This window comes from Natator depressus, chromosome 4, assembly GCF_965152275.1.
Source record: "Natator depressus isolate rNatDep1 chromosome 4, rNatDep2.hap1, whole genome shotgun sequence".
NCBI lineage: Eukaryota > Metazoa > Chordata > Testudines > Cheloniidae > Natator > Natator depressus.
The window spans coordinates 133,870,640-133,890,947 of NC_134237.1; the positions used below are offsets into that span (position 1 = coordinate 133,870,640).

At 47.8% G+C, this 20,308-nt stretch overlaps 1 long non-coding RNA gene across 1 annotated transcript in view; it reads right to left on the reverse strand.

The window, feature by feature from the left end:
* Positions 1 to 20,308, reverse strand: part of LOC141986018 (uncharacterized) — a 120,695-nt gene that overhangs the window by 13,192 nt on the left and 87,195 nt on the right. Inside the window, exons 3-4 of the long non-coding RNA XR_012639104.1 lie at positions 11,689 to 11,729; positions 4,127 to 4,284 (exon numbers count right to left, since the gene is read on the reverse strand). This is a non-coding gene — a long non-coding RNA (uncharacterized LOC141986018). The remainder of the gene's footprint in view (positions 1 to 4,126; positions 4,285 to 11,688; positions 11,730 to 20,308) is intronic.

The window sequence follows — 20,308 nt, forward strand, 5'->3', positions numbered from 1 at the left end:
GGTTAGCGCCTAAAAGGCGGAGCACTCAGCGAGGCTCTCAAGGTCACGGGCAGGAATTTCAGTTTCAGAAGCACCCAGCCACATTTCACATCTGTGGTCAAAGCACGAAGTAGATCAAAGCCAACCAGATCATTCGTCTTTGATCTTAAAGCACGTTTCATGCCAGGGCTTTGCAGGTATTCATTAAGCCATGCAACACCTGCGAGCTAGTTAAGCCTTAGCCCTTTTGAGGAAACTGAGGCACAGAGAGGCTGAGCAATTGTCTCAATGTCACACGCAATTCAGTGGCACTGGTTGGGACAGAAACCGGGAGCCAGGCTCTGCTTTACCCTGCACCTTGTGCAATCATTTACACCACTGCAACGTGGGTGCCAATGCTACCGCTCTGATCCAATCGCATTCGAGCACCTCTTTGCGTAATTGCTCACACCCGTGTGAGGTGTGGGACAAAGGAGAGTCACGTACCTCCCAACATTTCACTTGGCTGGCGCAGGATGCAGCGCCACATAGGTTTGGAGACGGGGGAGCAGGGCCGGACAAATCCGAGTGGCACTGCGACCCTGTGCGCCAGATCACACCACCACTCAGTTTGGGGGCTCCATCAAACAGGGAACCCTGGACAAACTGCTTCCAGCTGGGTAGCCCCGAAGGAGGGAGATGGTCACTTCAGCTGGTACAGAGGGTTCTGGGGGACAGTCCAAAGCTAGACAGTCCTGTGAAACCTGGGACAGTGGGAAGGTCTGGAATCAGGCCCCAGGAGACCTGATTCCAAGTCACATGCTCTGACTCATTAGCCATGAGTAGCAGAGGCTCTGGACTAAATTCATAGGCCAGAATGCCCCTTTGATCTTCTAGTTTGACTTCCAGTATAACCCAGGCCGTAGGTTTTCCATGTATCCTGCTCCAAATCCAATAGGCTCTAGTCCAACTGCAGCTGCCTTTTAGACAAACTTCAAAAGGTTCAGGTGGAGGAAAGCTAACGACATGTTTCCCCTTGGGCTCCCACAATGGTTGGAGGGAGCCACAATCAAGACCAAAAAAAAAAAAAAATCCCTTTCCCCCCTATGATCTCTGCCCTGTGGCCTCACGGACACAAGTGAAAGTTGCCAAAATGATAGGTTCCTTCCCATCCTTGAATCATTGACAAAGTGGGAACAACTCTGCAGCACTGGGAAGCTGGTTGGTTCAAGCTAATGGCATACGGGGCCTTTGGCCTTTAGGTCACAGTCTTGAATTAAGCCCAGAGTGATCAAGGATCAGCAGCTCTCCGCATCAGAAGCCTATTCTGGGGCTGATGTGCAGAGACGACCCGTGCCGGCCGACAGTGGGGGGAGGAGGGACTGAGTGAGGGCAGAGCGTGCTCAGCACAAACTAAGCACCAAATCTGGGGTGGGGGGGAGGGACATGTGACCCCGTATACCCCCCTGATGCATTGCCTCTGCTTATATGAAATGGGTCGTGGCCCATTTTACATTAGACTAATGTCCATGTTGCAAAAACCACCACCCTGATTTGTATCTTTGGTGGCAGTATCAGCAAAGAGGCCAGGTGGATGGGGTAGAGACTGAACTACTCGAGAGGCATCGCTGCTAAGCTGAAGGCACAGTGAGAAGGTGGCATGTAGCAATCTGACACCACCTCGCAACACCCGCCCCGCCCCCCGTCCCATTTATCTGGTTCATCCCACGCTGGCTTCCTGCCTGACGCTAGACTGTGAGCATTCGGAGGCTTTTGTGTTTCTCGTCTTATCCTTGATGAGGGCTCCTACATTCTACCATACCAATAGGCAGAGCTGGTATCAATGCCCACAGTTAAGGGTGCCCAATGCTTTCCCTTAGAAGACCCTGGTTTTAGTTGCTTATCAACTTTGCCAGATTTTACCTGTTTGGTCTAAAATTTTCCATGCAATCTGCCCCAGTGATTTTTTTTTCTTTTTTTTTTTAAGTTTTAGCTAAAATGATTCAGCTTTTTCTGAGATCAAGATTAGGGGAAAATACACTGTTTCGCCCACAGAAAAAAAACTTCCAACAATATTTCACGGAGAAGCTCTTACATCTCCATGATTTCATTGAGAAGCTCATGCCCCCAGTGTCAGGGAGGTGCCTTTTGGTTTTTCTGTGAAAATTCTCCCCAGTTTTGCCAAGGTGTGAGCCTCGGGCGGGGGGGGGGGGAAATCACAGTTCACACATGCTCAGGAGAGACTTGTCAGAGTTTAGAAGCTTAAGTCGCTGAAGATTCTATCTGCACTGAGCATGCTCCATCTCAAGGCTGCAAGGAATGGACGAGGACTTTCCATGCAATTGCTTCTCCTGGTTGCTGCGGGGGCTGGTGTGGAACTGGGCATCACAACTTAGAGCAGTTCCATGTCTCTCCTGTGCGCTAAGTGCTCCAGCTGCCCATGGAGGAGAGAGGTGGGAGGAAGTGTAGAGGTGGGAGGAAGTGGGGAGATGAGGACAGCCAGAAAATAGGAGCAAGGTGGGGAGAGGGGAAGTGATGCAGGCTCCAGAGGTTGGACAGGAATACAGAACACAGCAGGCAGTGACTGGAAAGGAGGAGAATGGGATTGTCACAAGCTGAGGGCAAAGGGCCTACCACCCACTACAGCACAGTCCCTCCAGAATCTGGAAGGGACCCAGGAGAACACCCGAGTCTCAGCATTCCCCTGCTGCCAGCAAATATCTGAGAGACCCACTGGTAAAGTGCGTATCTGTTCCCTGCTCCACGCAGATGTTAACAGCCTGCTGTTGCTACCTCAGTGGTTTGAGCTTTGGCCTGCTAAACCCTGGGTTGTAAGTTCAATCCTTGAGGAGGCCATTTAGGGATCTGGGGCAAAAATTGGGGATTGGTCCTGCTTTGAGCAGGGGGTTGGACTAGATGACCTCCTGAGGTCCCTTCCAACCCTGATATTCTATGATTCTAAGTGGCAGAGGTCTGTGTTGTGGAGCTATAGGTCTGAACCCTGGTAACGATCCATGGGGGGGGGGGAGGGGGGCGTCAATATGGTTCTACTTATTGGAATTTCAGTTTTCTGTTTTTTTAATTAGAAAATTACATTCAAAACCTGCCAAACCCTTTAAGGTTACAGAGTCAAGCATTCAAAATGCCAGAATTAAGATTGCCCTTGCAACCTGCGTTTGCCCCCCTGGTGCATATGCATTATGATGTGTCTTTAGTTACATGATCACAGACTATTCCCACCCCCCCCCCCCCCGACCACTCCCTCATTCTCTTTCTACCTCCAACACTCAGCCATGTGACCTTAAGCTTTCTGCCTCCGTTCCCCCACCCCCCGATCTCTAAAGAAGGTGGTGGTGATATTTCCGATCTGGTAAGGGGTTTTTGGAAGCCAGCTTTACTAATACATGCAAGGTGCTCAGGGGAGCTTGAATGAAAGGTATTTTATAAGTGCAAGTGGAATGCCAACAGACCCTGGTTGTCGGCGGGCGGGATCGAATCTGGGATCCGTGGAGCTTAGTGCAGGAGCCTCTACCACGGGAGCTAAAAGCCAACTGGCTCTTAGCTAAGGCTGTAGAGCCGACTCATTTTACCTCCCTCTCCCTCCGTGGTCTTGGTGCCACTAGATGGGCCTGAACACCACACCCAGAAGGTGAGTGGGTTACACAAAGCATTCCCATCCTCACAGTATTCTGGATAAAAGGTGCGGCATATAAATACATGATTCTATTACTGCCAAAGTACTACCCCCTGTTTGGGGGTCGTTTCATGCACCACATTGTTTTTTCCTGAAAACTCGAGATAACATAGGCAGAAGAGTAAGAATTTGGGGTTGAACGCCTATCAAAGTGTGGGAATGTTGCAATTGAGGGCTGCCAGTTTGGGCCATTGCCAATATAGAGAGGAGTCTAAAGTGCAAAAGTTTGGATCAGGGCTTGGGTCCTGAGCACACAGAAGGTTATTGGCAACACTGGGAAAGGAACGCAAGTCTCCTGAGTCCCAGTCCAAGTGTCCTGTCCACAGAGGGGCAAATCTGGCCCCCAGCTCTGTGGCTATAGGGGTCCCTCTGGCAGTAGAGGGAGGGATCTGTAGGAATCCTGCCCCCTCCTCCACAAGCCTTCCTTGGGAGGAAGCATCATCTCAGGTGGCCCCTACGGCAAGAGTTTCTGACCTTTGAGCCCTGCAGTAAATTGAGCCCGAGTCTGACAGTCCTTGACGCTGCAGGAACCAGAGCGGACACGCTGGACAGCGGAAAGCCTGCCACTGGGCCAAGTCCAGTCACTTCCATCAGGATTAGCAGCAGTGATGCGGGTGAGGGCTGGCAGCAGGCTGGGATGGTGGAGAGAAGAAAAAACACTTTAAGCAAAAAGCCAGTGGGTCTGACTGTCCCTGCCTGATAACCGGATTATTGCAGATCAAGTTATCGCTCGAGCCCTGTGCTACACCGACAGCTTGCACTGGCACCGCTCAGCCGCACAGCTTTGGTCTCGGCCCTGGACATGCGTTGTTGTGCCGGGGCCAAATTCATCTCCGCTGAAGTCCATTGCGTTGCAAGAGGGGTGCCGTTGGCTCACACAGTTATAAACTAAAAATAGGCACCTGCTTGTATTGTGTGGGTGAGTTGATGGGGGACAGGAAAGGAGGAAAGATTGGAGGCAAACTGTCTTCTTAAACGGCTTTCGCTTTCAGCAGTCAGATCTAGCCTGATGAAAGAGAAGCTCCCGCTTGTTTTATGAAAGGCCTCTGCCGGCTGCGAAAGAACTGGTCTGTTCCCTCTCGGAGCTGCAGATGAGATTAAGAAAGGCTCAGCTACATCTCACCAATCAGCGTCTCTGAACGGGGGATTCAGCCAAGAAATTGGGCTTTGCTTCCATTTCTCTTTGATAATAAATGTCAGCAAGATTTCAAAAGGAAGCCAGTGGCTGCTTGGATCTCCTTCAACAGGAAGGTTACAGGCCCGGCTCCATCGGCATCGCTCCTTTGAAGTCAGTGGTGCTACAGTGGACTTACCTTATGTGAAAAGCCTTATCAGCCACTGCCTGGCTAGTGGTAACCCCTCCAACTGTGCTCCTGTAGCATTAACACTGTAGTGAAGGACAACAATTTTGTGCTCTTCTATATCATCTTCCGCCTATCTGCCTGCCAAAGAGATTTCCATATATTATTTAAGCCTCACAAAACCATGTGAAGCAGGTAATTATTAGTTTCCAAAATGTATATGCAACATCAACAGACCCCAGTCATCGGTGGGCGGCCTCGAACCTGGGACTTCTGAAGCTTAGTGTATGAGTCTCTACTGCATGAGCTAAAAGCCATGTGGCTCTTAGTTAAGGATGTAGCAGACTCATTAATCTCTAGCTGGTCTAGGTGCCACTAGAGGGGGACAGAGCACCACATCCAGCAGGCATGGGTTACATAGAGATGGGGAAATTGAGGCACAGAGAGATTAAAGACTCTTTAAAAAAATTGCGTGCTCCTTTCTACAAGAGATGAAGGTGCTAATCACAGAGTCCTGGCCAAATCCCCACTCTAATATTTAGATTAGACAATTACATTCACAATACATCCTAGAATACTCAAGAAGCTGACTAAAGAAATATCTGAGCCATGAGTGATTATCTTTGAAAAGTCTTGGAAGATGGGAGAGATCCCAGAGCACTAGAAAAGGGCAAATACAGTGTCCATCTATAAAAAGGGGAATAAGGACATCCCAGGAAATTCCAGACCAGTGATCTTAATTTCAGTACCCAGAAAGATAATGGAACAAATAATTAAGCAATCAATTTTCAAAAACCTAGAAGATAATACAGTGATAAGTAACAGTCAGCATGGATTTGCCAAGAACAAAGAGTGTCAAACCAACCTAATAGCTTTCTTTGACAGGCTAACAAGCCTTGCGGATGAGGGGAGGAAGAGGTAGATGTGGTATATCTTGACTTTAGTAAGGCTTTTGATACTGTCTCACATGACCGTCTCATAAACAAACTAGGGAAATACAACCTAGATGGAGCTACTATAAGGTAGGTGCATAACTGGTTGGAAAACCGTTCCCAGAGAGTAGTTATCAGTGGTTCAGTCAAGCTGAAGGACATATCAAGTGGGGTCCTGCGGGGATCAGGTCTGGATCCAGTTCCATTCAATATCTTCATCAATGATTTAGATAATGGCACAGAGAGTACACTTATAAAGTTTGTGGATGATACCAAGCTATGAGGGGTTGCAAGTGCTCTGGAGGATAGGATTATAATTCAAAATGTTTTGGACAAATTGGAGAAATGGTCTGAAGTAAATAGAATGAAATTCAAGAAAAAATAAATGCATAGTACTTCATTTAGGAAGTAACAAATCAGTTGCACACATACACAATGGGAAATGACTGCGTAGGAAGGAGTACTGGGAAAGGGATCTGGGGGTCATAGTGGATCACAAGCTAAATATGACCCAACGGTGTAACACTGTTGCAAAAAAAAAAAAAAAAAAAAAAAGTGAACATCATTCTGGGATGTATTAGCAGCAGTGTTGTAAGCAAGACATGAGAAGTAATTCTTCCTCTCTACTCCCCACTGATTAGGCCTTAACTGGAGTATTGTGTCCAGTTCTGGGCATCACATTTCAGGAAAGATGTGGATGAACTGGAGAGTCCAGAGAAGAGCAACAAAAATGATTAAAGGTCTAGAAAACATGACCTATGGGGGAGGTTTGAAAAAATTGGGTTTGTTTAGTCTGAAGAAGAGAAGACAGAGGGGACATAAGTTTTCAAGTACATAAAAGGTTGCTACAAGGAAGAGGGGAAAAAATTGTTCTCCTTAACCTCTGAGGATAGGACAAGAACAAGGGTGGCTTAGGTTGGACATTAGGAAAAAACTTCCTAACTGTCATGGTAGTTAAGAACTGGAATAAATTACCTAGGGAGGTTGTGGAATCTCCATCATTGGAGATTTTTTAAGAGCAGGTTAGACAAATACCTGTCAGGGATGGTCTCGATAATATTTAGTCCTGCCATGAGTGCAGGGGACTAGACTAGAAGACTTCTCAAGATCCCTTCCAATCTTATAATATTATGATTCAATATATAACTGAGGTCTTGTCTCCACCTAAAACTTATGTCAACCTAGTTATGTCACTCAGGGCTCTAAAAAATTTCATCCCCATGTGACACAGGTTGACCTAACCTAGGGTTACCATATATCACGTTCCCAAGTAGAGGACACTGCCGGCGGGAGGGAGAGTTGGAGAGGGGACAGATTCTTTCTACTTTGAATATCTAATATTTATGAACAACACGTGTAATGGCCTCAAAAATAAATGTATATCAAATTTAAATGGACCTTTTCACTTGCAGTCAGTCCTTTCCTACTGCGCTTCTTCCTGCTGTGCTCATGCATATTTCTCTGTAGAACGTATCTTTCTCAGCAGTGGTTGATTATAACTTCAGGCACATATTTTGCATTGTACCAGCAGGATCCCTTTCTGCAACTCAATAGTCAACACCAGGCCACCCTTACTTCTGCGCTGCTCCTGGCAGCGGCGCTGCCTTCAGAGCTGGGTGGCCAACCAGCAGCCGCCACTCTCCAGCCGCCCAGCTCTGAAGGCGGCACAGACGTAGGGGTAGCAAACCAGTAAACATGCACGTCGCTATTAGGGCACGTCGGGAATGGCCGTTCTACAAAAGTCAACATTGGAAAAAGGACGAGCAAGGAAAAATCAGGGACATTTGTTCGTATTTCAAAAATCTGCCTGGATGGAGATTGAAGGACCAATGGAAACTCTATCCTAACCCGCACTGTGGAATCAGCAAGGTTGATGGAAAAACTCTTTCACTGACCTAGCTACTGCCTCTTGGAGAGGTGGGTTACCTACATCGACAGAAAAAACCCTTCTGTCAAGTGGGGGCGGGGGGGTGTGTGGAAATCTATATTATAGCACTACAGCAGCAATGCCATAATGGTGACGCTGTAGCCGCTGTAGTGTAGACATGGCCTGAGTCCACACAGATTTGGCCTCATTACGCTCCTCCTGCAGTTTCAGTCATTCCTTCACTTCCTATCCTAAACAGTTGTGCAGTGTTGCTGTGAGTGGTTGAAAAGCTGCACTTTCTACCTCAGAAGTGGATTCACTGTCGGTGCAGGTTAAGTAATCCGAATGTTTATCTATATTCTTTACCTATCTCAAAGAGGTATTTGTGAGGCTTAAATTGGCTGAGGGTTGTAAAAAGCTTCACAGTCCTAGTGGGAAGAATGCTAGTGAAAAACAAAGCACTGTTATTTTTAAATTCAATAATGGGAAAATTGAATCCAGTTGAATGTCTACGAGATAGGCCAAAAGTTTTGATTTTCGCTTCACAGACTGTCTTTTAGAGCTGAACCCAAACCTAGAGAACTGCTAATTGAAAACTAATTGTCAACAGCAGTGCAGCATGGAGCAAGTTCCAATTAAAGGCAGTTTCCTCCTCCACCCTAAGAAACATTTTTGCTCCTGGCTAATTTTTAAGTGAAGCACAAAGTGGCTGCTTGTCAATGCTTTAATGTGATCTGAGCTATTGTGGGGGGAAACTTCCTTGCACTCCGAGGCCAAGGAGCTTTTAATTTATCAGTCTCTGAAAGCAGAGAAATGGCTTTTCAATATGATCTGGACGACTTGCTTTTATCTTTGGGGCTGTGTGGGCGAAGAGTGACACGTGCTGAAGGCTACGCACAGAAGAGGTTTTAAAAGTCAGAGCAGCAGAGGGGAAGAGAGCTGTTTATTTCCCAGTCAGGCCCCCTCAACTCCCTGCCCTGCTGCACCAATTCCCCCACCCCCACACTCACAGTCCCTAGCTGCGCTACCCTGCCTGTGATCTTACACAGCTAAACAGGAGCAAACCTAGTCAACACTGGAGTAGGAGACTCCCAAGGGAAGTCAGCTGCTGCGGGCAGGCAATGCTGATGACTTAGGAGGTGGAGTGCTTCCCTCTGAATTAACCCCGCCAACGGATGCTGTCTGACTGCTGGCCCACACAAATATGGGGGCAAGACCCCAAGAGGCTCCAAAGTGGGGAAGAAGAAGAGATGCTGAAAGAACAGCCAGAGAGGTAAGAGGAGAACCGTGGAAGCCAAGGCAAGGCAGGGTGTCTCACCATGACCACCCTGCCAAGGGCCTCGGTGTGTGGTGGAGAATTCAAGGCTCTTGCAATGGATATGGGTCCCAGCGAGCATCAAAAGTGAAACTGACACGCCAAGATCTCCTGAGGTGCTTTTCGGGAAACACGTACCGAGGTGCCACCGGAGACACTTGCTGGTCACACAGGAGTCCTGGACCCATGGGATGAATCGTCTGTCCACTCCCTCCAATGATCCAGAAGAGGCGTCACGTGGGGAATCACTGTACCCACACCAAAGGGAACAAGCCAAATCTGAAGAACCCTGAGGAAGAATCAACCATCCTCTTGCAAGATACAGGGGTGAAATCCCGACCATAGTGAAATTAGAGGGAACTACTGATTTCATTGGCAACAGGATTTCACCCTCTTTGTACAGCACCAAGAGGCCTCAGCCAAGCTGGAGATCCAAAGTGCTGCTGTGTTAGATTGTAAACTCTGAGGCATGGACTGTGTTTTTCTTCTGTGTCTATACAGGGGCCCTGCTCTTGCACCAGGCCCATAGGTGCTACAGACATACAAATAGTAATATTATAATGTCAAATGATGAGCAAGTCCTTTTGCTGGGATAGCTTATTTCACTCAGGGAACTGGAATAAGCTGGTATAGCTGTACCAACAAAGCATTTCAGTTTAGAAAGGCCGAAGAGACTGCTAAGGTTGTTTGTATTTTTTAAATCACATGTGTGTTTTATTTCCTTTTCCTCAGAAAGAAGGTAGCACCACTTGGTACAAAGGGACTCAGGAAGTAGGAGAACAAAGCCCCTCAGAAGATGTGCATTTGTGCTGCTGTTTGATTTGATTTGTTAATAGCCAGGCTTGTTAAAGGAACCAAATTTCAGAGAGTTATACGACTGGAAGGGATCTCAGTAGATCTAGTCCGGTCTCCTGGTTTTAGGTTTCTGGAAGGTTGCAGTGGAACATTTCTTTATTTCTTAAAATCCACACAATTACCAAAACCAGAGTGAGACAAAGCAGGCTGCTCCCTAAGGCAAAGGGGCACAGCTCACCTCACCTTACTCGAGACTGGCTCTTCACAGTCTGACTGCTGCTAGACCCAGATTGCACACTTCCCTACAAAGCCTCTTAGCCTGTAAACAGAGCCAGGAAAAATCCCAGAGAATTTAAAGTGATAGCTTATAATTTTAACGTGGTTTCCTATACATTACGCTATATAAATTAAAAGTTGGTTAATAATATAGGTGGGCAACATTCACGTTGGATTTGAGCATATTTACGTGGAATACAATTCCCTTTCAGCCACTAGAAGAGAGCTAGAGCCGAGCCAATAGTACAGGGATGATTACTGCCCCTTGGTACTCTCTGTTTGGCAGTTCTCAAGCACCTGGGACTGCAAACGCTAATGCTGCTTGGAATGCTCTTGGGTAGCCCTGGTGGGATTTTATACAAGTCAGTCTGGCTGGAGTTCTCTAGCCTGTGTTAGGTCAGACTCAATGATCCTAATGATCCCTTTTGGCCTTAACATCTAAAAATCTTGCAGCAGAGAGCAAGCTCCATGCTAGAGAGGTGAGGTCTGAGCTCAGGATGGGAAGCCAGTAATGCCAGAGTTAATCCTGGCTGACACAGATGGTCTGTTGGGCAAGTCACCTAATCTCTCAGTGCTAATTTTCCCGTCCACAAAATGGGGAGAATGATAGTAGCCTACCCTACTCGGGTGGCAAGAACATTAGTGTCCTTTTGTGCTAAGTGATGTTGTGCTGAACAATGATGCCTAGAGCTCCTAAAGCTCCTGAATGGGATACTGGTTTAGAATTTCATTCCCCGCCCCCATTCTGAATCACGTCTACACTGCAGTCAGAGGTGCAATTGTAGCAGTGTAGACATGTAGCTTTGATTATCTAGCTTGAATTACAATAGGGGTACAGGCTGCGGCTGGGGGTGCAGGCTCTGGAGTGGGGCCAGGGATAAGAGGTTTGGGGTGCGGGAGGGGGCTCAGGGCTGGGGTTTGGGATGCAGGAGGGGGTTTGGGCTCCAGCTGGGCAGTGATTACCTCAGGCAGCTCCCAGTGGCAGCACAGCGAGGCTAAGGCAGGCTCCCTGCCTGCCCTTGCTCTGTGCGGCTCCCGGAAGCAGACGGCCTGTCCAGCTCCTAGGTGGAGGGACCGGGGGCGCTCTTTGCGCTGCCTGCACTCGCAGGCACCACCCCTGCATCTCCCAACGTCCGTGGTTCCCGGCAAATGGGAACTGCGGAGCCGGCACTTGGGGTGGGGTCAGCTCTTTGAGCCTCCAAGGCTGCCCCTATGCCAAGGGGCCGGACATGCCAGCTGCTTCTGGGAGCCGTGCGAAGCCAGGGCAGGTAGGGAGGCTGCCTTACCCCGCTGCGCTGCCAACTGGACTTTTAGTGGCCCAGTCAGCAGTGCCTGGCAACCCTACTTATGACTGAAGAGGTGTTAATTGCCCATTTCATTTTAAGTGGTTTCTTGCAACATGTATTAACCCCTTATGCATAACAACCAGTCCCTCCTTGTATTGTGACCCTCTGGTTCCATTTCCCAGACCTCAAGAAGAGCTCTGTGGAGCTTGAAAGCTTGTCCCGTCCAATCAGAAGTTGGTCCAATAAAAGATATCCCTCACCCACCTTGTCTCTCATGTCCTGGGACCAACACAGCTACAGTGACGCTGCAAACAAAATTCCACAATAGTTATTTCAGTATAACACCCCCGCCATTCCACTAAGAATTTACATGGGAAATTATGCCAGCATAGCTAATTTGGTAAATTTCGAGGTGTAGATAAGCCCTTGTCTTCACTTAAAAAAAAAAATCCAAAAAATAAACCAAAAAAACCCCCTTGAGGTTAAACTTTAGTGATGACAAGGCAGTTTGTTGTTTTTGCACCAGTTAGCACACCAAAGTAAAACCACAGTTAGCTAATGCAAATTAAGAACACCCTTTTTTCTGTTTAGTGAAGACAAAACTTCAGTGGATCTGTGCCTCAGTTTCCCCATCTGTGCAATGGGGATAATAGCATTTCCCTCCCTCCCAGAGGTGCTGCGAGGAGAAATACATTAAAGATTGTGAGGTGCTCAGACACGATGGTCTGATACAGATCATCTTCTGCTACCACAACTGTCCACCTGGCATCTTTTACATCACACAGCATTGGTGAAAGGAGTGACTTCCCAAGCTACCATTCCAGGCTCTCACGAAGGTAGGCAGGGCTCATGACAACGCTCCACATCACCTTGTTTAAAACAGAACCTTCAAGGAGAAAGCAGACAGGAATGGGGAGTCCTCTCCCGTTAAACAGTACCCCAAAACGTCAGGGGAGATCTTTCACCCCCCTGTATTTTGAATGCTCACAAGCCTTTCAATTACAATGGTGTGCCACCAAACTTTGATTGCGAATAAGTGAACAGTGATCCCTGTACTTGCCTTTCGTAGCAGTGGAGGCTTTCAGCAACACTATCCTGGGTTGTTTTGACATCTGGCATGTCACCGAGTACATTATCTACCACAATATGTTTTCCTTGGAGTAGAAATTCAGAGTAAATTCGCAAAGCAGCATCTAGCAAGCCTGCCAGTGAAACACCTAGAGTCTCTGAAAAGGAGATAACCAGCGTCAAACTTGGAAGTTCGACTTTATTGCGGGGCCAGCTTGAATGTGAAATTTTGCACCAGGTTTGACCAGAGCTTGGCGTGAGGACCCAATTCAGTGTCCCATAACTAGAATAGAATGAGTCAGGTCTTTAGATGGCCATCATTATTGTAGTATCTGTGTGTGCGTCTTGAGTAAACATGGGTTTTACCCCAAACCCCCTTCCCATCCACACACAATATCCTCTCACCTGTGTATGGAGGTGCTTTCAACCCAGGCTAGGTAGGGTATAGGCTGAAGCCCAGGTGGTACTGGTAACCTATAGGCTGGTAATCTAGATACTTTGCAGTGGGGACCCAGGTTAAACTACTCAAGTGCCGACTGTCCTTCTTGGCGCCCTGGAGAACTGACACCTTCTCCCACAATTCAGTGGGAAAGAATCACAGAGCAGCTCAGCTTACTGTCCCACAAAGACCCATGAGATGTGCCCCAGAAGCCCTAGTAACAGAGACGGGGAGCTCAGGACCAGTGAGGACCCAGTAGCCTGTGTTGTGCTTTCCAACATGGCTGCTCCCACTTGGGTGGAGCTAAGTGAAGACATATGAAGGCCTCCTCATGGTAGTGCTACAGTCCCTGGTTTACAGCGGCACGGAGAGACTAATCCAAAGTCACACAGGCAGTCTGTGGCAGAACAGGGACTCCCAAATCCTAAGTTCATGGAGAATAGGTCTGTCAATGGCTACTAGCCAAGATGGTCAGGGATGCAACCCCTTGTTCTGGGTGTCCCTGAACCTCTGACTGCCAGAAGCTGGGACTGGATGACAGGGGATGGATCATTTGAAATTGCTTTGTTCTGGTCGTTCCCTCTGAAGCACCTGGCACTGGCCGCTGTGGGAAGTCAGAAAACTGGGCTAGATGGACCATTGGTCTGATCCAGTATGGCCGTTCTTATGTTCTTCAGCTGACACCCTCAGCATAGGCCTATCCTTCCTCTCCATTATGTCCCATGTAGTCCAGGAGGGGCTCAACCACAGGGGCAGAACCGGCAGCAAAATACCGAGACAACTAAAGCTTTTATTGGGTAAGATCCTGGTCTGGTGCTCACGCTGAGCCAGCAGGAATCATGCTGAGGATGCTCACATGGGTCAGGGCTCCTCATCCCCACACCGCAAGGTAGCTGAGGTGCCCTCCAGGCTGCCGTAGCCTCTCCGGCTCTAGTGCCTATTCGGGGGTGCAGGGAGGGGAGTGCTCAGTGGGGGATGATGTCCCAGCTTCTCCCCTGACCTATTCCCCAAGTCCCACCCTCAAGACAGGGATGCAACATAGCACAGCTCAGTGGCTGTGGACCTTCTGCCCTGGGATCCAGTACTTGGGTCACCCCGATCCAATTCTGTACTCTCCCGCTGCCTCGCCCCAGTGAAATGCACTCAGGGTCTGTTGCTGTACGGAACAGCTGCCCTGAGGGAGGTGGGAGGATTTGCCCTATTGCCCAAAAGGAGATAAGAAATCAACGAAGCTTCTAACACTACCTAGTGTCCTGCTCAGCCTTCGACCCCAAGATTCTCAACCCCAGACCAGGTCTCTTCTTTCCACACCCCCAGGGTAGAAGTCAAACCTTCCCCACAAACGGGAACTTCTCAGTGTCCCCAGGCATTTTGTGCTCAGACCTTTCAAGCCTTTTCATTCCTTGAGCTTGAGAGCTATGACCCGGGCCAGCCACCACTGCCCCCAAAGCTCCTGGGATAGCTGCACATGACCAGTGGCTCACGGGCACCCCAGCGCCTGGCCCTTCTACCAAAGAGCAACATGGGGCTGGCTTCGTTCATCGCTCTGTGCTCAGTAACATCCCTTTATATCACAGCACACTGCTGCGACAGCCAGGATAGCTGGACAGCCGGTGATGGAGGCCTCCAGACCTGCCACCACGACTCTGGCTCACTTGGATGAGAGACGCATTTAGATTAATTTTTAAAGCAGTTTTTAAAAACTCTCCCCCTGTGAAGGATTTTTTTGCAGCATGTTTCAATGCGGCGCTTAAACCCCCACTTCACATTTCGCCAATATTTCAGCCAGGCGAGCTGTCAGGCCTGCCTCAAGCCAGGGCTGTGAGAAATGTGATGTTCACCAGCAGAGAGGAGCAATGAACTCATGTAAATATCACACACCTTGCTCCCCAAAGCGATCTGCCAAGCTATACAGATAACACTTCTCTCCCAGCCCTGCAGTGCAGCCATCTCTGGTGTGGAACAGCAACACACAGTAACAGCTGAGGATAGGCCGTGGAGCATACAGGAGGTGGTTAAACATGCAAGGGAAAATTAGGTGGACAGATTGCAAAATTACCTAAACTGAAATTTGCTCAGGACACCTGGAAAAACGCACCTGCTTGTGGACATAAGCCATGTCTACTTGTGTGATGCTCTGTCCCCGCCACCTAGAGACTGACAAGCCTACTACAGCCTTGGCTGAGAGACTGGGTCTTTTAGCTCAGCTAGTAGGGCTTGTGACAGGGTCCTTGGGGTGTAACCTAGAACTGGGGCACCCCTGAGCCCTCTGTCCCACCAGCCTGGGCTCCCTCTCACACTGTAACAAGCTGCAAACCTCTGGCAGGTCCTGCACTTACACAGACATCCACAGTCAGGGACACACTCAGCTGAGTTACGCGAATGCTTCTCCCAGCCACTCAGGAACTATCACTAGAGAGGCTTCAGCCAATTTCCCCCAGCTCCCTAGCCTTGCACTCCTGAGCTGTACCTTCCTGCCCTGGTCAAATGCCCGATCAGCTTAAGTTTATGACCCAATCCGCCCCATCTCTCACTGAGATGAAAGGGGCAGCTCACACCTCTCCAAGCAATTGTTCCAGGCTCTCTGCAAACTCAGGTCAACCTTCTGCTATTGGGTACAAGCTGTTCCCATTTTCAGGGTTCTCCTTGGCACCATAACAGCTACGGCCTTTTTTTTTTTTGCTTTATATGAAAGCTGATATTCTGAAGAACCAGTCTGCAACTTTAGAGATGTGCCAATGCACCATCCCACTGTGCACCAGTACAATCCGAACCCTGCTCAGCTGCCTGCCTCCCTGCCATGGGGGTGCGTGACCTTGACTAGTTAACCAATGTGGAGAGGGCAGGCAGCAGCTTTTGTACCTGAGGAGAGGTTTCCCCAAGCACACCACACTGTTTTAGGTAAAGCATAAAACTAGATTTATTAACTACAGAAAGCTAGATTTTAAGTGATAATAAGCGGCAGGCATAAAAGATTAGAGGAAGTTACCAAATAAAAGAAAAAAAAACACACAATCTAAATCTCAAACCTTATTACATTGGGCAGTATTTAGAGCAACACTTTTCTCACCCCAATGGATGTTACAGTTCTTAATCCACAGGCTTCCCCTTAAGCCTGGGCCAGTCACCTCAGGTGCCCTTCGTCTTCTCAGCATTCCAGTTGCTTCCAGTGTAGGTGGGGGAGGAGAAAGGCAAAGGCATGCTGCAACTGTCCCTTATTTTATACTTTCTATCCATGGGCCTGGGAGACACTTGTCCAGACGTGTCCCGGTGAACTTTGCTGAGCCACAGTGATGGAGTAAACTCCCATTGTGTGGGCTTGGGCAACTGTCACTGAATTGTAAATGGCTTGATTACAACTCCGCTGCTGATTAATGGTCGTGGAGCACCCTCCTGGGCGGGGGTCCTTTGTATGTCACTAGCAAACTTACATATTTCAGTAACAACTATACAGCAAAAATCTCATAACTTTATACACACGAATGATATCCACTGAAACCTGTTCTGACCAAATAGGTATAAATGACCTTTCATATGATACCTTATATGGCATGCTTTGAATGACATATCACAACCATATATGGATGAATACGGGCATTATAGGTTGCCATTCTGAGGTACAATGTGTCACAGGGCTCATGCACTAAGATCCAGAGGTCCCAGGTTCGATTCCAGTGGCTACAGACCCACTCAGGGGCATCAGCGTTACATGCATAAAGCGCATCATCTGAAGTGATCACAGGTGGGGTCTGGCAATCAGATGAATGGTTCATTCAAAAGATAGCATCACCAGTAGCCCGGTTTCCCTTGACAGCAGGGTGGGAGGTTGGCTCAATTCTGACTTGGATGAAAGGTCATGAGCTCCTAAATCACCAACATCACTTCCTGCAGAGCCTGGCTTTTGTGAAGACTCATCATCCAAATAGTAACCAGTCCTGGCCCTGTTCAGCTCGTCAGTGCTGATGAGACCACATGCTGAGGAAGCTGGCTGCAGTTATTAATAATGTATAGTAATGCCTGACAAATATGAACTAATCAAGTCAGACACCCCCATGACAGGGAGGTAGGCAGCTGAGCAGGGTTCGGATTGTACTGGTACACAGTGGGATGGTGCATTGGCACTTCTCTCAAGTTGCAGACTTGTTCTTCAGAATATCAGCTTTCATATAAAGCAAAAAAAAAGGTCGTAGCTGTTATGGTGCCAAGGAGAACCCTGAAAATGGGAACAGCTTGTACCCAATAGCAGAAGGTTGACCTGAGTTTGCAGAGAGCCTGGAACAATTGCTTGGAGAGATTTTATTATATATACACACACATATATATACACATACACACACACAGAGAAGGTGGAAGTTACCATACAAACTGTAAGAGGCTAATTAATTAAGATGAGCTATTATCAGCAGGAGAAAAAAAAACTTTTGTAGTGATAATCAAGATGGCCCATTTAGACAGTTGACAAGAAGGTGTGAGGATACTGAACATGGGGAAATAGATTCATACGTGTAATGACCCAGCCACTCCCAGTCTCTATTCAAACCCAAGTTATGGTATCTAGTTTGCATATTAATTCAAGCTCAGCAGTTTCTTGTTGGAGTCTGTTTTTGAAGCTTTTCTGTTGCAGAATTGCCACCCTTAAGTCTTTTACTGAGTGGCCAGAGTGGTTGAAGTGTTCTCCTATCTGTTTTTGAATGTTATGATTTGTGTCCATTTATTCTTTTACGTAGAGACTGTCCAATTTGACCAATGTACATGGCAGAGGGGCAGTGCTGGCACATGATGGCATATATCACAGTGGTAGATGTGCAGGTAAGTGTAGGTCCTGGTTCGTGTTTTATATTGCAACCATTTGTTTCCATCACCCTCTTCTGTTTCTAGTGGAACCTCAATCCCTTCTAAAATAAAACCTCCTTTTGTTTTATCATAAGTGCTCACAAGTGGTGTGTGTGATACAGGAGCAGGGATTTAAGGTCAAACCAGTAAACGAGGGTACACTGCACCTATGGGTTCAGAGGATCTGGTATTTCTCTGAGTAGCCAGTGTCAGGGGCTGGATATTGCAGGGGAACGATTCAAAGGGGCTCACCAATTGTTAACTTGTAAGTCAAAGTCAGGGCTGGCATAGCCCAGAGGAGAGTGCCTGAAAGGCTGCTGGTAGCAAGGTACTGACACTCAGCTACCACAGATAGGACTCCCTCACACTGGAGGCAGGGGTAACAAAGTGACTCACAGTCCTGGCTACCCGGAGAACCATCTGGCACAAGTTAAATTGGCAGAAGTACTTTTTTTGCTGGTATAAGATGTGTCTCTATTAGGAGGATTTGCTGGTATAAAGTGTGGTGTATTAAAAATTACAAGCTATCACTTTAAGCCAAGGGGGTTTCCTAGTTCTGCTTGCAGGCTAGGCAAGTATGCATGCTGTGTCTTCAACAGTCAGTCTGCAAAGAGCCAGCCCAGAGCAAGGTAGGGGGAGTTATAACTTGCTGCCTTAGGGAGCAGCCTGCTTTGTCTCTCTCTGTTTTTAGTTCTTCTGTGTTAAGATTCTGGATTCTAAGAAGTAGAGTATTTTATGTTTTACCTAACTGGTCTGAATGTACACTGTGAACAAAAAAGACCAGCAAACCTTTTCTAGCTTAGACTAAGCCTATGAAACAGTCTGCAGCTTAGCCTGGCATAATTTCATTCCTGTGAAGCAGACACTAAAGGTCCCAACTCAGCTGCCAGGGAGGGGGTTGCTTGTGTGAGGAGAGAGCCCTGAAGTTCCCTTCTGAACACTGCACCATATTTAAAGACACACACAGATTACGAACCAAAGAGAAGCCGGTGAACCATTTCTCTCTTCACCTCCAGTGGGTTGATTTAATCACACTTCAATCTGACATTTAAATCGGTTAAGAGCTGAGAACAGCCTCAGTCTCTCTCCCCGTCACACTCACATGACAATGCTGTAGGTGGACAGATGGGTAATGAACTCAGCAGGGGTGCCTTTATCAGCCCTGCCAGCCTCCTAGGTGGCCCCTCCTGGACAGATTGCATTTGATAAGGCAGAGGAACAGAATTAGAAACATGTTATTAAAGCTGTCTCCACTCAGACAGAGCATGGTGGCTCATATCCATTAACCACCAGATAATAGTCCTGCGTGCTCAGATGAGCATTGTGATTCATCACAGTGGTGCTACTGGGCCATTAACATCATGCTTCGGAGTGGAAAGCTTCTGAGAGCATCAGATCACAGGGCACCTGCCTAGTGACAAGGAAAATGGAACACTGTTAGCCGATGGCCAGGATGTTTGGTGAGGTGCCAGCTATGCCCGTTTATACCATCCGTGACTTTAACCGCTAGGACGCACTGTCCCTTCGCGGCGGGCAGCCCGGGCTAGGCTGACAGATGCCCCAAGGTCCTAACCACCCGTGACTTTAATTGCTAGAGCTCAGAGCTCCTTCGCAGCGGGCAGTCAGGATTGACTGACAGGTGCCCCAAGAGTTTGCCCCGTGGAGGCGGCACAACTCAACGCTAGGCTCTTAGTACTCTCACCTAATGGCCAGGCTTTATAGCCAAAACGGCTGAGGTTCTTTAATTGTGTTGGCTGCTTTACAGTAAACCAGAGAAACAAGTCAGGCTTATGCACAAATGGTTACCAAAATTTATTAAACTAGATTCTAATCATGTGGTTACAAAATTGCTAGTGCCTACTTATTTAAATGTAGAGATGTTACACACACACAAACGAGTTACAAAACTGAAGCTACAATCCCAAAGAAAGAAAACAAAGTATAGAGCTCTATTTCAAAATATGTGTACACTAAAGATAGGAGATCAGGTGTGGGTGCTTCTTACCCTCCTTGCATCTCTCGATTCCAGCGGTGCCAAGCCAGGATCGGTCACTCAATTCCGCGGAAAGACGAATAAGGGACAAGGCTTAGGGACCCTCTTAGCTGCAGAAGCCTTGGGAGGCTGTCACTTATCTGACCAGCAGATAGATAGTGAAAAGCACTCAAAAATCATGGTGCTGTAGGTCCCCTACTTATACCTCTGTACTCCTTTATTCTCTTTCTCCTTTCTATGCTAAATTGGGGCTGGTCTGTCGGGGTGACGCCAGCTCTCGCAAGAGTAGTTCACACTTGCAAGGGAGAAACAATAAGTTTCGACTACTGGACACTTCTTTTATCAGGGTAAATATTTTCCCACCTAGGATGTTGGTGTGTGTGCATCATGCTGTTTTAGTAGGGGCTAAGAGCCATGTCTGTCACAGCGCCTCTGCCTGCTGTGAGCCCAATCGTTGTATATGTTCCCAGTGGCACATTGTAGCAGCACACCTGTGCTTCTCTCAGCTTCAAAGGCTGTGCTGGAATTCATGTTAAGTGCCCTGTGGTTTT